Source organism: Capra hircus, chromosome 25 (assembly GCF_001704415.2).
Source record: "Capra hircus breed San Clemente chromosome 25, ASM170441v1, whole genome shotgun sequence".
NCBI classification, from domain to species: Eukaryota; Metazoa; Chordata; class Mammalia; order Artiodactyla; family Bovidae; genus Capra; species Capra hircus.
In genome coordinates this window covers 10,137,812-10,153,871 of record NC_030832.1, presented here as the reverse complement: position 1 = coordinate 10,153,871, position 16,060 = coordinate 10,137,812, and the positions used below count along the sequence as shown (strand labels likewise).

The window sequence follows — 16,060 nt, the reverse complement described above, 5'->3', positions numbered from 1 at the left end:
GTTATGCCCATGTTACAGACAGGAGACTGAGGCCAGAGCAAGTGGGCACATGGCCAAAGGCACATGGGTTTTCTTGGGTTGCCTGGATGCATCTGAATGCACAGAATTGAGGTATGGGGAGAAAAGGGCCGACTTCCGGAGGGCAGGGAGCGCTGGATGCCTTGGCAAGGGATCTGGAGGTGATCAGCATTGTCTGAGAACCGGGAAGGAGAGCAAATGCCGAAGATGGGGACCCAGGGGCGCAGGGGAGAGCAGAGTGGGAATGGAAATCAGGAGGGGAGTTCAAGGTTGTGCGGGCACGTGGCGCGGATCCACGAGCAGGAGCAGAACCCGAAAGGGGAGACACTCTCCGAGAGTGGGGTCTGGGCTGAAACTAGGGGGTTCCAGGGAGTGAGCGGGGTCTAGGGGTGTCAAGGGGGTGTTCCGAGGGTAGCGGGAGATCGGAGCGGTGGAGGGGAAGGGTAGAAGCCAGAGAGTCGCAGGTCCCTGGTGGGGTTTCTAGCTTGGGGGAGGCGGCCCCCCGCGAGTGGGAAGGATCGGGTCCAGGCGGCGCATAGAGGCGGGGACAAGCCGGAAGCGGGAGCCGGAGCGCCCCGCCCCGGCCGGTCCAGCTCCCGCCCCCCGCCTTCAGGCGCTCCTCCCCGCCGTCTTCCAGCCAGTCCGCCCCCCAGCTCCGTCTGCTCAGACCTCCCGGCTCGACTGGCGGCGCGCGCGGCGGTGAGTGAGGAGCGCGTTGGCTGCCGGCGGGGGCGCGGGCTGGGGTCGCCGACGGGAGGAGGCAGCGACCGGGGTGCTGATCCGCGGAGCGTCGAGCTGGTGGTGGGTGGAGAGCGGGGTCGGTGCGGCGCCAGCACCCGCTCCGGACTCCGCGGGAGTGGTGGCGGTGTCCCGGAACCCTGGCGGGTCCCCGGGGTTCGAGGTGGTTGGAGGGCGTCGGAGTCCCGCCGCGATCTTCCACGCGGGGCCGGGGAGGCCGGGCTTCCAGTCACTTGGCGCTTGTTCCCGCCGCAGTCCAGGCTGGGTCCGGTTCCTGATCCCCGAAGTGAGCCGATCGCCCGCGGATCGCGCGCGGTGGGGTCATCCCGCCCTCACCTGAAAGCGCGCCCCGTGTTGCTCGCTGGGGTCTCCTCCTCGGGAGAGGATACCCCGAAGCTTTTCAAGAAAGTTTTGTCTCGCTTGGTGGCTGCTCTCTCAAAGTTGAAGTTTCCAGACTCATTATCGCCCGGCTATTCAGAAACAAAACCAACCAACCAAACAAAAAAAGCCCAACAGATTTCCGACGCCGATCCCAGAAATTCGACTTCTGGGGTCCACGATATCTGCTTTTCCCCGCCATCCCCCGCTCCAGAGGGTTCCCCATAGTATTCAGGACCGCTCTCAGCGGACACCGGCGGGCCTAGGGAGCCCACGAGAGATGAAAATTCCTGATACAGAGCAAACGGAGCCAGGGCCCTGGCTAGACCCCTCGCGGGGAGGGCGTGTGGGGGGCGGGTAAGGTAGGCACAGGGGTCGGCCGGGACCCGGTCCACTGCCGCTGCCAGATACATGCCAATGGCACAGGCCGGCGAGGTGGACATTGGCCCTCCACGCCCAGCTAGGTAGGTGGCCTCTTTCTCTTTGGTTTCCAGGTCACTGTGATCTGGGCAGTGGAGTCATTGTTGTGCCAGAAACCCTTCATCAAGGTCAGGACAGGAGGTGATGGGGAAATGGGGAATTCTGGACCGGCTGTGCATTCCAGGGATCAGGCCAGCTGGTCTTTGATTAGTTTTCTGGTGGCTTTTGTGCTTCCGATAAGTGGGGCTGATGTCATTGCATGTCGGACTGAGCTTTGGTGGCTGGGAAATCCAGTTTCTGGAAGGTACAGGGCCTTCCCATCTTAGTGCATCAGAGTAAGACTCGCCCACCCATCTTCCCAAGGGGAATAAACCCTTGGCTGGGTGAGCTGGTGCTGGTTCAAGGGCTGTCTGGAACGCAGGTTGGCCCTGCAGTTCCCCTGGGGCCCTTTTAAGGAAAGATGTGGTTTGCATTAGTGTGTGCTTGACTGCCTCCCTTATCTTCTTACCCCCCACCCCACCCCCTGGCCCTGCCCAAGCCATCTCTGATTGACTCTTACAGTGAGACTCACCTGGATGCGGTGTCCAGCGTGAGCTGGTATCTGGGACTCCACCAGACTGTGTGGTTTTATCGAAGTTGACTTGGAGGCCTGCAAGCAGGACTGGCTCTACCTGGCGTAGAATAATACCCATGCTGCTCCTGGCTTACCTCAACCAGGCCTGGCACTGGGGTTTAAAGGTGCCCCAGACTCTCTAAGAAACGTCTGTTGTAGATCTACGATGGGAGGGGCCCATCTTCCCCCTTTCCTGTTACTTGAAGGCATGAATAATAGATGCTTTTATTCACATTTGTGAAAGTATCCTCATTGTAATGTTTTTGTGGATTAAGTGACTCACTGATTGATCTGAGATGGAGGATCAATTTCCTAAGTCTCTAAATACTAGATTGAAGTCATTTCACTGTCTCTGGTGAGTAAACTTTCCTTTGTTCCTTTAGTCCCTTTTACTGGATGGTTGTGGGGAAATAAAATGCTACTCTAGCCTTGTAAAGAACACAGAAGAACTGTCTCTAGGTTCTGAGGGGTTTATGCTGCAGTGGAAAGTGGAAAAAAACACAGGTGGATAGTGCTCAGCAATGCCCTTTACTCTGGAAGGATTGAAAGAAATGGAAAGGAGTGAGCTACAAGTCAGGGAAAATTTCATAGGAAAGCAGAGACCTGAGAATACACGCCATAGAAGGTACGTGTATTCCAAATGAGCAGAAGAGGCTCAGCAAAGCTTTGGAGGAAGTGCAGGCTAGCCCATAGTTGAGGACAGTGGAAGAGAAGCCGCTGAGAGCAAAGGAACTGGAAGGCATTTCCAGCCCAAGTTCATTTTAAAGGAGATAGACAGGGTGTGCTTCCTTGCTTTTACCCACCACTGGCAGTGCTATGGTGCCACTCTGAGAATGGGAGTATGCCCATCAAGGACTTAAAATTCTCCCGCTGAAAATGAATCAACCCCAGCTACAGTGATGGTGGAAAAAAATGAGTTCCATGACTCGAAGTCTTAGAGTTTTGACACTGTGACCTGTCTTCTATTTGTTTGTGCTTTCACTGCAATGAAAATAGCTCCCTGGGCAATGTGGTCTGTCTCACCAAGCAAGTAGCCTTCCTTAACTCATCGGGGTTATTTGAGCTCTAAGTGGTCCTTTCCTGGGTCCTCACAATTTCATCTTACTGTTTGCACCTGCACTGGAGCTCAGGGCAGTCGGGATAACACTTTTGTGGCCAATGAATTTGTCTTTTGACTGCAGATTATTTCTGTAGAAGAACTGTGTGTACTTTCATAAGACTTAGGGCCTGGACAGAAGAAAGTAAATATCACGGGTGTCTCAGTGGCAATTCCCTGTTTACCTAGTAGGTAGGAAGTTAATTCACCAAGATCGGAAAAGTCAGAGGCACTTTCTTCTTCGTGGGTGTTAACGTCAGGGAAAATAATGGTGAAGAATTTAAGCTATTTAGCTCATGGGGGTTTCTTCTTTTCTTTAAAAAAAAAAAATTTATTTATTTTGGGAGATCTAACCCATGCCCCCTGCAGTGAAAGCAAGGAGGAAATCCTGACCACTGGACTGCCAGGGAATTTCCTCTCATGGAGTTTTAGAATTGACAATGTTCCTGAGGTAAATGTAAGAGCTTAGCATTGACTCACCCTATCCTTGAGTCCAGGGAGCTTATTCATAAAGGCTGCATTGGTATTTTTTAAAGTTATGTAAAAAATAACAATATTACAGAAAGCATGAAAGATAACGAAGCGTATCCGGTATAATCTCAGCCTGTGAATGAAACAGCTAGCATCAGTTTTCCTTATTTGGCGGCTTCTTGTCATGGTGCCTGCTTCTTTATGAAGTTGTAATCAGGGTACGTATAATTTTGTCTCCTGATGCAGCCCTATTAATGTTCTCATTGTGCTGTTTCATCAAAAACCGTCATTCATGTGGAAACTGGGGATGTGGTTTCACCAGGAATCCAGGGGGGGAATTGTTTCCCTTTGATTCTGGGGGCGCAGCCCAGCTCCCCAGTGGAAGCATTTTCCATTCCACAGATCACTGTAATTTGTACTTAAGCCATATTTGAACCTGACTCTCAGATTGTGGTCACTTTATCTCTGCCTGGCGAAAGAAACTGAATTCGGAAGATGGAATGTGAAAACATGTCTCTGAAATCTTTTCCCTGTGAGCTTCTGTATTTTTAACGGAGGTAGGCTGAATTTATTTGGGGTTCATTGGCCTAAGAACCTTAGTGTAATTTCTCACTTCCTCTCCCGAAGAGAGTTGGAGATCCCAGTTTCCCTTTTTGTCTAAATTCTTCCTCCTAATAGATTGTAAAGAATAGTTTTCTCCGGAGACCGTGAAAGACCAGCTCTCTTTGACCTCCTCAGCTGGTTCTCCACCTTGTGTACAAACTAGGCTATTTTCTTAGGAGGCCCGACAATTTGCATGTGTGTGTGTCCCTCTTTTTTGCTCAGGAATGTCTTTTTCCCTGGGGTCATTTCTCTAATGCCTGTATTCTTTTCTGGGGCCTGGACTGTGGGGGCAGGGAATGGAATGGAATAATCTTCCTCTTTCTGTTCCTGAAAGAACTGATTTTAGAGGATTAAGTGGGTGGTGAAAAAGCTGCCTTATCTTCTCTCTGAAGGCCTTGCCCTTTTGTGTGTTGATCTAATACCTAAATCCAGAAAACTGTTCTATACACATCAGGAGGATGTATTTTTAGAAGTTTATCACCTACCTGTGGCCACCTAACCTATTTGTGCTGAGATATATAAAAAGGAAATGGCAACCCACTCCAGTATTCTTGCCTGGAAAATCCCATGGACAGAGGGGCCTGGTAGGCTACAGTCCATGGGGCCGCAAAGAGTTGGACACGACTGAGTGACTTCAATCAATCAATATATATATATATAATATATATATAATATATATATAGTTTATCACCTATTTGTGGCCAGGCATCAGTGTGCAAATGCTGGGAGGAGATTCATTAAACTTTAAGGCTTATTCACTTAAAATGGGGGTATCTGTGTATCTGTCTGTCTGCCTATCTACCTGTGTATCTATCTAGTAATTGGTAATCATCTATCTATCTACCTGTGAACCTATCTAGTAATGGGTCAGAGAGAAATACTAGAAACCCTGATCATCACCCTGGCCTCCACTTAAGCCTTCCCATTTAACCAAAATACCTGAGGGGAAATAAAACTTTCTTTAAAAAAAAAAAAGTAAATTAAACCTTAAACTTCTTTTTAATGGCAGCTTGATTTTTTTTTAAATTAAAAAAAGACTTATTTATTTGTTTTTGGCTGTGCTGGGTCTTTGTTGCTGGGCAGACTTCTCTCTAGTTGCAGCGAGCGGGAGCTACTCTTCAGTTGCGTACGTGGGCTTCTCATTGCGGTAGCTTTTCTTACTGTGGAGCATGGGCTCTAGGCAGGCGTGCAGGTTTCTGTAGTTGTGGCGCAAGAACTTGTCCTGAGGAACGTGGGATCTACCCGGACCAGGTATTGAACCTGTGTCCCTTGCATTGGCATTCAGATTCTTAACCACTGGATTACCCCGGAAGCCCTGTTTTGTCTTTAAAAACCAAACTTGTGTGCTTTTGGGTAAGGCCTGCCCTGCTTCAGTTCATCTTAAAGTTGGTTTTTTTTTTGTTTTTGTTTTTTTAATATTTATTTATTTGGCTGTGTGGGATCTTAGTTATCGCATGCGGGATCTAGTTCCCTGACCTTGGGCCCTCTGCTTCGGGAGTCTTGGCCAGTGAACCGCCAGGGAAACCTCCATCTGATAGTTTAATTTTGGATTTGCCAGAAAGTAGAATCCCAGGGACGGGGGAGCCTGGTGGGCTGCCATCTGTGGGGTCACACAGAGTCGGACACGACTAAAGTGACTTAGCAGCAGCAGCAGCAGTTAGTGCAAGGAGTGTTCCATCCACCTCTCCCCTAGTTTCCCCGCTGTGAACGTCTTCCCTCATCTGTGAACATCTTACATCATCACTACAGGACTTGTGTGAAACTAGGAAATGAGCTCTGGCACCTCACTGTCGCTCACCCTCCAGACATTGTTTGACGTTTCTGCTAAAGTCTCTTTTTCTGTTCCCAGAGCCCATCCAGGGTACCACACTGCATTTAATCACACCATCACCAACTCTCCTCCTGTCTCCTCAGTCTTTCCTTGTTTCTCATGGCTGTTTCTAAGCTGTAATGGGCAAAGATTTCGTAGAATTTCCCTCACATTGGGTTGGTCTGATGTTTGTCTTGTGATTCTACTGGGGTTACCGGTTTTGCGGGAGAAGGCCACAGAGATGAAGGGCTCTTCACTTCACGACGGGGTACAACATGATACCCAGAAGACATCGCTGCTGCCAGCTTTCCCCGTAGCAGAGTTCCTCTTTTTCCTCTTCTCATAGACCATTAGCCTTTCCTTCCTCCAGGGGATCTTCCCAACCCAGGGATCAAAAGCAGGCCTCCCGCATTGCAGGCAGATTCTTTACCAGCTGAGCCACCAGGGAAGCCCAAGAATACTAGAGTGGGTAGCCTTAATCCTTCTCCAGTGGATCTTCCAGACCCAGGAATCGAACTGAGGTCCCCTGCATTGCAGGCAGATTCTTTACCAACTGAGCTATCGGAGAAGGCCTCACCCAGGAGAGGAAGGGTCAAGATTAAGCTCTACTTCTTAGAGGGAGAAGAAACTTCCCTGTAGCTCAAACGGTAAAGAATCTGCATGCAATGCAGGAGACCAGGATTCGATCCCTGGGTTGAGAAGATCCTCTGGAGAAGGGAATGGCAATCCACTCCAGTATTCTTGCCCGGAAAACTCCATAGACAGAGGAGCCTGGTGGGCTGCAGTCCGTGGGGAGCTAAGATCCAACATGCCTTGCGGAGCATATTAAAAAGCAGAGACATTACTTTGCTGACAAAGTAGATGGACAAATGTCCATCTAGTCAATCCTATGGTTTTGGGTTTCCCTGGTGGCTCAGATGGTAGAGCATCTATCTACAATTCGGGAGACCTGAGTTTGATCCCTGAGTCAGGAAGATCCCCTGGAGAAGGAAATGGCAACCCACTCCAGTACTCTTGCCTGGAAAATCCCATGGACAGAGGAGCCTGGTAGGCTACAGCTCAAGGGGTCACAAAGAGTTGGACACAACAGAAGAGACTTCACTTTCACTTAGTGGGAGGGTGCTTCTACACGTCATTTGGAATTCTTAAAGGAAATTTGTCTTTTCTTCTGTATTTAAAAAATACATACTCCTCTGCTCAATGTTATGTGACAGCCTGGATAGCAGAGGAGTTTGGGGAAGAATAGATACATGCATCTGTATGGCTGAATTCCTTTGCTGTCCACCTGAAACTATCACAATATTATTAATCAGCTATACTCCAATATAAAATAATAAGTTTAAAAAAGTAAAAAACATAAAAAATACATACTTCTCTAGTTCTCTACTTCCAAGTAAGTAATCAGAATGTAAATTCATAATAAAGATAATGAACATACTATACATTATTCGTGAAACTTATTAAGAGTAAATCAGAGTTCTCATGCAAAGAATTTTTTTCTGTTTCTTTGGGTTGAGACTACGAGAGGATGGCTGTTCACTAAACTACTTGTAATCATTTCATGATGCGTAAGGGAAATCATCATGTTGTACACCTAAAACTTACACAGTTGTTGTTCATTTGCTCAGTTGGTGTCCGACTTTTTGTGACCCCGGGGACTGTAGCCCTCCAGGCTCCTCTGTCTATGGGATTTCCCAGGCAAGAGTACTAGGGTGGGTGGCCATTTCCTTCTCCAGAGATCTTCCCAACTCTGGGATTGAACCCACGTCTCCTGTGTTGGCAGGTGGATTCTTTACCACTTTAGTCACCTGGGAAGCCCCCCAAACTTATACAGTGCTATATGTCAAACTGGAAAAACTATGCCCTGCCGATACACTCTTCGAGCTTACGCCATAGATTGCCCCATCATATATGGGCTATATATGCAACCCACTCCAGTGTTCTTGCCCTGAGAACCCCAGGGACAGGGGAGGCTGGTGGGCTGCCATCTATGGGGTCGCACAGAGTCGGACACGACTGAAGCGACTTAGCAGCAGCAGCAGCATGCCATCTTTGTGCATGAAATCTCTGGCTAGGAGGTAGTCTGTGTGTTGCTTTCCCCAAAGCTCCGTGGAGGGAGAATCCAGAGAAACAAGGATCCCAGCCCTTCCCCAGAGGGGTGTGATGTGGGCTAGTTAGGGAAACAGAATCTAATTTGCAGACAGGAAGCAATTAGGACGAATGAGGAAGGCGTGCATCATCCAGGGCTGGGCTTGTTATGGATGGGCCAGGGGAAGGCTGAAAAGACTGCAGGAGGTTAATGCTTACCACCCTGTTCTTACCTGAAGTCTCGCTGAAGGAAACACTGTTTTATAATTCTCAAAGACATGACAGTTATAAAACCCACAGTCATCTGGAATATGGCCAGAATTGAGGAAATAAGCAAATAGGGGCCTCCCAAGTAACGCAGATAGTTATCGTCAAGCAAATGCCCAGCTTGTTGACTTTCCTTAAGGGTGGCTTCCAGGAAAGCTAGTAGCTCTTACTTTACACGGAGTTCTTACCCACGGGGAGCCTTCAGAAGTCTTGAAACAGCAAAGGAGGGGACGGGACGGGGGCTGTGCGCAGCCTGGGGTGTCACAGAACCACAAGACTCCGAGGTGAGTGTTTTCTTATCTTTTTTTTTTTTTTTTTTTGCAGACTCTTAAGGAGGCAGAGAGAAATAGGGGATCATTTTAGAAAATGATTAAGAGACTTTCGGGGGAGGGATATTGAAAAGGGGCCTTGGTCAGATGATAGCAACACCAGGAGTTACTATCCTGGAGTTTTTGTTATGTTGATTGTGTGATCTGGGGAGAGAAGCCCTTGGCGATGGGCCGTTGGGCCTTTGATGTGTGTTTATACTGACGGGGACTTCTTGGGTGGCTTTTGCTGTGGCTGCTTTCCCCTGATATTCTAGGTTTTGAGGCTTATTTTTAGAATCTGAATTATCCTTGGCAGGAGTTGAAAACTTGGAGGGGGCTTTTCAAGCCGCTTTTGGGCTGCTGGTTAATGAAACAGAACCTGCTTAGGGGGCGGGGTCCCTCCCTGAAAGATCTGGTCCCATCCCCACCTCGCGCGGACCAGGCTTATTTTTTGTTTGTTTTATTTTGGTTGTGCAACATGTGGGGATCTTAGTTCCCTGACCACGGATTGAACCCATATCCCCTGCAGTGAAATTGTGGTCTTAGCCATTGGGGCCGGACTCTTGATGGTGCAAAGGCTCCTGTAACCTGGCCTCACCCTCCTGGCCAACCTCTGTCACTTCCCCGTGGAGCACAGGTGTGCCTGCCTCTGCATCCCCCTCCTATTTCCCTTGTCTGCATCCTTCTCTTGTCTCAGACCTTCTGCTTGCCTTAGAATCTGGGCTCAGTTTCCCCTTTGTGCTTGCTCCCATGTCTTCCCAGGCTGGTTCACTTTCCCTCCTCAAATGGGTTCCTTAAGGCCAGTGAGGGAGGGCCCGTGCCACCCGGCCCACAGTCCCACATCCATCCTCAGCTTTTAGAACTCCCTGTGTGAAAAGAGAAGAGTTTTACTGTGGCCAATAGGATGTTATTAGTTCAGATTTGGGACTGAGATAGAGGAAGCGGTGGTGTGCATGTCTTCTCACCAAAGAGAAGTAATCAGTAACCTGAAAATCTGTCTGTAAACCCTTAGGGAGGGGCCAAAGGCCAGCTGAGGGGCATGAAAGACCAGTCATGGGACCAAGGACTGATGATGTCATTTCACCCAGAAGTGAGAGGATGTGAGAAACCAACCTGGGAAGGGCAGATACGGGGTTTGCAGAAGAGGCTCTTTGTCCCTATTTAAAAAAAAGTTTATTATATTTTAAATTTAATTTAATTTTAAAGCATTTAATTATGTTATAATTAATATAAATTATAAAGAATAGATCATAGAACTACAAATTTATTATGTTATAATTATATTTAACATAAATAATTTCTTAATTTTTTGACTATGTAGTATGGCTATGGCTCAGTATACAAAAGACCAAGTCTAAGAGTGAAAAGCATTCATCCAGCTACAATCCCCAGTGTACCTCCCTCCTCCTTTTACAGGCAGCCACTGTTATCTGTTTCTTCTCCCCCGCCCCACCCCCCCTTTAGGTTGGGTGGTTCGGTGAAAGCGCTGAGTCCTAACCTCTGCACTGCCAGAGAATTTCCGGTTGCTGTATCACTTCCTTGTGTATCCATTTGGAGACATTTCATGCGTATTTTATAAGGAAATGTGTATCCTTCTTCCTTGTACACCAGTGATGGCCTGAGATGATAGACACCATTTGGGCTTTTTTCATGCAGTGATCTGTTAATATTGCAGGGACATCTGTGTTTCCACACATGAAGTTCCTCTTTCAGTCTTGATGGTTGCACGCCATTCCCTGCTGTGGGTGGAGTGTAACTGGTCTACCCACTTCTCTGCTGACGGACAATTAGGTGGTTTCTAGCAACAAGGCAGTGGGTACCCCTGTGTGCTCAGCGTTTGTCACTACCTCAACGCATGGCGTCAGCTCCGATGCACGTACCTAGAGGAGGAATCTCTGGGTTAAAGGACTCCTGCGTATTAAATTTTGGTAGGTGCTTCCATGGTGTGAGACTCAGTTTACCTCCCCACCAGGCCTGGGGGAGAGGCCAGCTCTGTGTTCAAACAGTTTGCTCTTTGCTAAAGGTGAAGATGGCAGGTGTGGGGTTGAGGAGTTGAGGGGACTCTCGGGGTTGTGTGCAGACCCCCAAGTCCCTGGGGTCCTTCCATGGAAGGGCTGACCCGGAAGAAGATGGAGGTGCAAGGCCAGGCTAGTGAGGAAGTCCTTCCAGAGAAGGTGCCAGCAGCCTTGGGAGAGGAGGACAGGAAATGGGAAGTGGGCTTGGAGGGGTCATGGCCGAGGGAGGAAGGAGATTGGTGGCCCTGGGTGAATCCAAGGACGTGGAAGAGAAGCTCACAGGCAGAGGGGCTGAGGATGCAGGCTGGGGTAGCGGGGGCTTTTATTTTTACCTTTCTTGTTTAAAATATTTATTTATTTATGGCTGTGCCGGGTCTTTGTTGCTGCTCGGGCTTTGGCTAGTTTCGGAGAGCAGGGGCTCCCCTCTAGCTGTGGTGCGCGGGCTTCTCGTTGCAGTGGCTTCTCTTGTTGAGGGGCCCAGGCTCTGTCTAGGGTGCACGGGCGTCATCGCCTGTGGCTCCCCGGCTCTGGAGCTCAGGATCAGTAGTTGCGGCGCACGGGCTTATTTGCTCCATGGCATGTGGGATCTCCCTGGTTCAGGGATCGAACCTGTGTCTCCTGCATTGGCAGGTGGATTCTTTGCCACCGAGCCGCCAGGGAAGCCCTGTTTCTACCTTTTAATGAGGAACAATTTGAACAAGCTTAGAGATTGGGAGGGGCTTCCCAGGTGGTACTTGTGTTAAAGAACCTGCCTGCCCGTGCAGGAGATGCCGGAGACGCGAGTTCGATCCCTGGGTCAGGAAGATCCCCTGGAGGAGGGCATGGCAACCCACTCCAATATTCTTGCCTGGAGAATCTCATGGACAGAGGAGCCTGGCGGACTGCAGTCCATGGGGTCGCAAAAAAATCAGACACGACTGACTAAGCACAAGCAAGCCTGAGATCAGGAGAGGAGCCAGCTGAGAGGGCAGGGCTGTCAGAAGGGGTCATTGCTGGAGCAGCGTCCCTGGGATGTGGCAGGGTGTGGTGGGGTGGCCACTCTCGTGGGCTTGAAGTAGAGGTTGAGCCTGAAGAAGGGTTCCTGCTGAGCTGAGGGTGGGTGGACAGATGCCTGGGAGCTAGGGTGGGAGGTTGAGGGGCTCAGGTCTCTGGTGGGGGGCACTGCTGTGGGGGTGGGAGAGACCCCCTGGGAGTCCGCAGGGCTGGTGGGAATTGGGCCACCCAGCTAGGAGTGGGCAGGTTTGTTTGCTCTGCCTACTGTAAGAGATTACAAGCCTAGTAGCTGAAACAACGCGTTTATGATCATACAGTCTGGAGGTCAGGAGTCCACAATGGGTGTCACTGGGTGAAACTCCAGGCGCTGCTCTCCTGGAGGCTCTCGGCGAAAGAGAATCTGTCTCCTGGTCCTTTCTAGCTTCTTCGTTTTGTTGTTCATTCGCTCAGTCCTGTCTGACTCTTTGGGACCCCGTGGACTACAGCACACTTGTCCTTCCCTATCACCCGGAATTTTCTCAAATTCATGTCCATTGAGTCGGTGATGCCATCCAACCATCTCATCTTCTCCTCCTGCCTTCAATCTTTGCCAGCATCAGGGTCTTTTCCAGTGAGTCAGTTCTTCACATCAGGTGGCCAGAGTATTGGAGCTTCAGCTTCAGCATCAGTCCTTCCAATGAATATTCAGGACTGATTTCCTTTAGGATGGACTGATTTGATCTTCTGTCCAAGGGACTCTCAAGAGTCACCTCCAGCACCAACGTTCAAAAGCATCGATTCTTCTGTTCTCAGCCTTCTTTATGGTCCAACTCTCACATCCGTACGTGACTACTGGAAAAAACCAACTAGCAATCACCTATGTATCTTGGTCCATGGCTCCCTGAGCCTATTTCAAAGCCAAAAGGGCCGCTTCTGTCTTTGAGGCCCTCCTGCCTCCGTCTTCTAAGGACCATTGTGGTTGTCTTGGGGCCACTTGAATCATCTCCTCCTCTCAAGGGCCTTAACCTCGTCACAGCTGCACAGTCCCTTTTGCCATTTAAGGCAACGTATTCTGGAACTTCCCTGACAGTCCTGTGGTTAAGACTTCGTCTTTCAATTCAGGAGGTGCAGGTTTGATCCCTGGATGGGCAGCTAAGATCCCACGTGCCTCCAGGCCAAAACCCAAAGCATAAAACAGAAGCTACATTGGATGGCATCCCTGACTCAATGGACGTGAGTTTGAGCAAGCTCTGGAAGATGGTGAAGGTCAGGGAAGCCCGGCATGCTGCAGTCCATGGGGTTGCAAAGAGTGGGATATGCTTAAGTGACTGAACAACATATTGTATCAAAGTAAATAAAAACTTAAAAAAAAAAGTCCACATTAAAAAAAAAATCTTTAAAAGATAAAAATAAGTATTAAAAAAAAAGAACCACATGTTCTGGGAATTGAAAGTGAAAGTGTGAGTTGCTCAGTCGTGTCCAGCTCTGGAACCCCATGGACTGTAGCCCTCCAGGCTCCTCTGCCCATGGAATTTTCCAGGCAAGAATACTGGAGTGAGTTACCATTCCCTTCTCCAGGAGATCCTCCCGACCCAGGGACTGAACCCCCAGGTCTTCTGCATTGCAGGCGGATTCTTTGTCGTCTGAGCTGCCAGGAATGAGCCTTCTGTGATGAGGATGTGGACAACTTTAGAGGGTGTTACCCTCTCTAATGCGGGTGAGGGTGGGAGGATCAAACTGTAGGCGGTTTGGACAAACAAGTAAAGGTGTGAAGGAAGTGGCCTGAGAAGGGGCGAGCATGGTGTGAAGGGATCTGCATTCTGCCTTCTGCCCATCTGTGTCACTGCGAGCAAGCAACCTCCCCCTCCCTGGACTCAATTCCGCCTCCCTGTAAGTAGTTAAATCTAATGCTTTTGTAATGACTCAAGTGCCCAGTGTTCTGAGTACATGCAACCCTGTGAAGGTGGGGGTCCGATTATAATTCCATTTTCCTGATGAAGAGACCGAGGCATGGAGAAATGAAACACGGTCACACAGCCTAGAAGTGACAAGAGCTGGATTTTGAACTGAGGTTGTACGCTTCTTTCTTTCTTTCTTTCTTTTCGGCTGTGCTGGGTCTTCGTTTGCTCCTCGGGCTTTTCTCAAGTTGTGGGGAGTGGGGGCTGCTGTCGTTGCGATGTGCAGGCTTCTCACTGTGGTGGCCTCTCCTGTTGCAGAGCGCGGGCACATGGGCTCTGTAGTTGTGGCTCCTGGGGTGTAGACACAGGCTAATAAGTTGCGGCACACGGGTTTAGTTGTTCCACACGAGGGATCTTCCCCGACCAGGGATCGAACCCGTGTCTCCTGCATTTGGTAGGTGAATTCTTTACCACCGAGCCACCAGAGAAGCCCTCCAGGTTTTTGCTCTTAAATATTCGACTTGTCTTAAAAATCCTATCATCCAAAAAAAAAAAAAAAAATCCTACGGTCTTAACTTTCTTTGGGCCCTTTGTGTTCCCCTCTATGTGCCTCACTTGCTCGAATTCTTCTGTGTCTTCTCTTTTCCCCAGATCATGGTTGGGTATGCAGGTTGTGGTCCACGTCATTCCCTCTGACCTCTTAGAGATGGGTGGTACCCAGCCATGCTTGTGAATAACAGGACCCACGCAGGTGTTTCTGAAAACCCCACACATAGCGGTATCAGGTACCAGGCACACACATCCCACCTGTAACATCTCTGAGCTCAGTGGCCACGCTTCTCCACCAGGTCAGTTCCTGACTGGAGTTGGCAGTCAAGCCCGCGTGTCTTCTGCAATTGCCTAGGGAGAATTTACTCAGCATCAGGAGTCACCTCTCTGTCCTTTGTTTTTGGACCCTGCTTGCCTGTCGGTCATTTCACCAGAAAGAATTGGAGTTGGGAAGGAAGAAAATCACCCAAGGCTCCTTAAAGCCCCTAGTTTCTGCCAAGCTCCCCCCGCCCATCCTTGCTGGTTATAAAGCACTGAGGGTGGAGGTGCTTGGGGCAGTGTGAACTCTGTCCCCCTTCTTCCTGTCCACGCATGTCAGCAGCAGTTGCTGACGGTCATGGTGTCTCAGGGTAGAAGGTCGTTAGTCTCTGAATTTTCTTGACACCCGTGATGAAAGACTGTCATTTCTGGAGAATGCATGACGCACCATCTGGGTTAGATGAAGTGGCTTCGGAGCCACACCAAGGACCAGGTGATGAATGTTGAGTGACAGGTATTACTGAGTTTGGGCTGGTGGCAGTGAGGCGCCTGCCCAGAGTCCAGATCTTGGGTGGATGGTGGAGCCGAGGGTAGCACCCCCTCCTCACTCTCTTCTGAAATCCCAGCCAGAACTGGGAGTGGTTGTTGGCAGAATCCATGTGCACCCCTTCACCAGAGCCCCAAGATGAAACTTACATTGAAGAGAAAAAAATCAACTAATCTTGAAGTTTGGAGGGTGTGGCTTTTTTTTTCTTTCTGTTTTTATCTTGTTGATGTTTGCTTCCCTTTTCAAGTTCTTTGTGCCCACATCTTGATCTTGCGCCTTGACATCCCTGTTGAGAAGAAGTATCACTCTCTCCAAAGAACTCTGGAGGAAACAAAGGATTCCAGACCAATTAAGTGATTCTAGTTCTGGAGCATATTTGCTGATGCTTCTGCCAGATCCTCACACTACCTTGAACTGTGAGGACCATCTATTACTGAGGTCTGTTGTTAGTAACATCTTCCTATCTGTTGCTGTTCAGTCGCTAAGTCCTGTCCGACTCTTTGCAACACCATGGACTGCAGCCTGCCAGGCTCCCCTGTCCTTCACTAGCTCTCGAAGTTTGTGCAAATGCATGTCCGTTGAGTCACTGATGCTATCTAAACATCTCATTCTTCGCCGCCCCCTTCTTTGGCCTTCACTTTCTCCCAGCATCAGAATCTTTTAACATCTTTCTATTTAAAAAGCTTTATTTTGGTTAGATTCTAAGTTGAAGCTCTTAAGGTTACGTTCCTTCCATTTATGTATACTTCCAAATCTGGATGCCATCCAAGATGGGTTTTGGTGTCCTTCTTATGCATAGGTATCATCTCCAAATATATGTGGGAATATCAGGGTGGCCAAATTGTTCTGGTTTGCCTGGGACTTTCCCAGTTTAAGTACCAAAACTGTATCCGGGGAAACTGCTCCATCCTGGGTAAACTGGGACAGTGAGTCACCCTGCGAAGCACCCATCATGTTTTGAGCTTAGTTCTGAGTGCTGAGGGTGCAGATGTTAATAAATTTCAATCCCTG

At 49.2% G+C, this 16,060-nt stretch overlaps 1 protein-coding gene across 3 annotated transcripts in view; it reads left to right on the top strand.

The window, feature by feature from the left end:
* LITAF (lipopolysaccharide induced TNF factor) overlaps positions 625-16,060 on the top strand; it is a 35,751-nt gene continuing 20,315 nt past the window's right edge. Inside the window, exon 1 of one of the 3 annotated variants that reach the window (XM_018040819.1) lies at positions 625-717. The gene's annotated coding sequence lies outside the window, so the exon portion shown is untranslated. Of the gene's footprint in view, positions 718-765; positions 820-8,707; positions 8,787-16,060 lie in introns of those variants that run through there. The other 2 variants (XM_018040820.1, XM_018040821.1) reach the window with 2 other exon arrangements.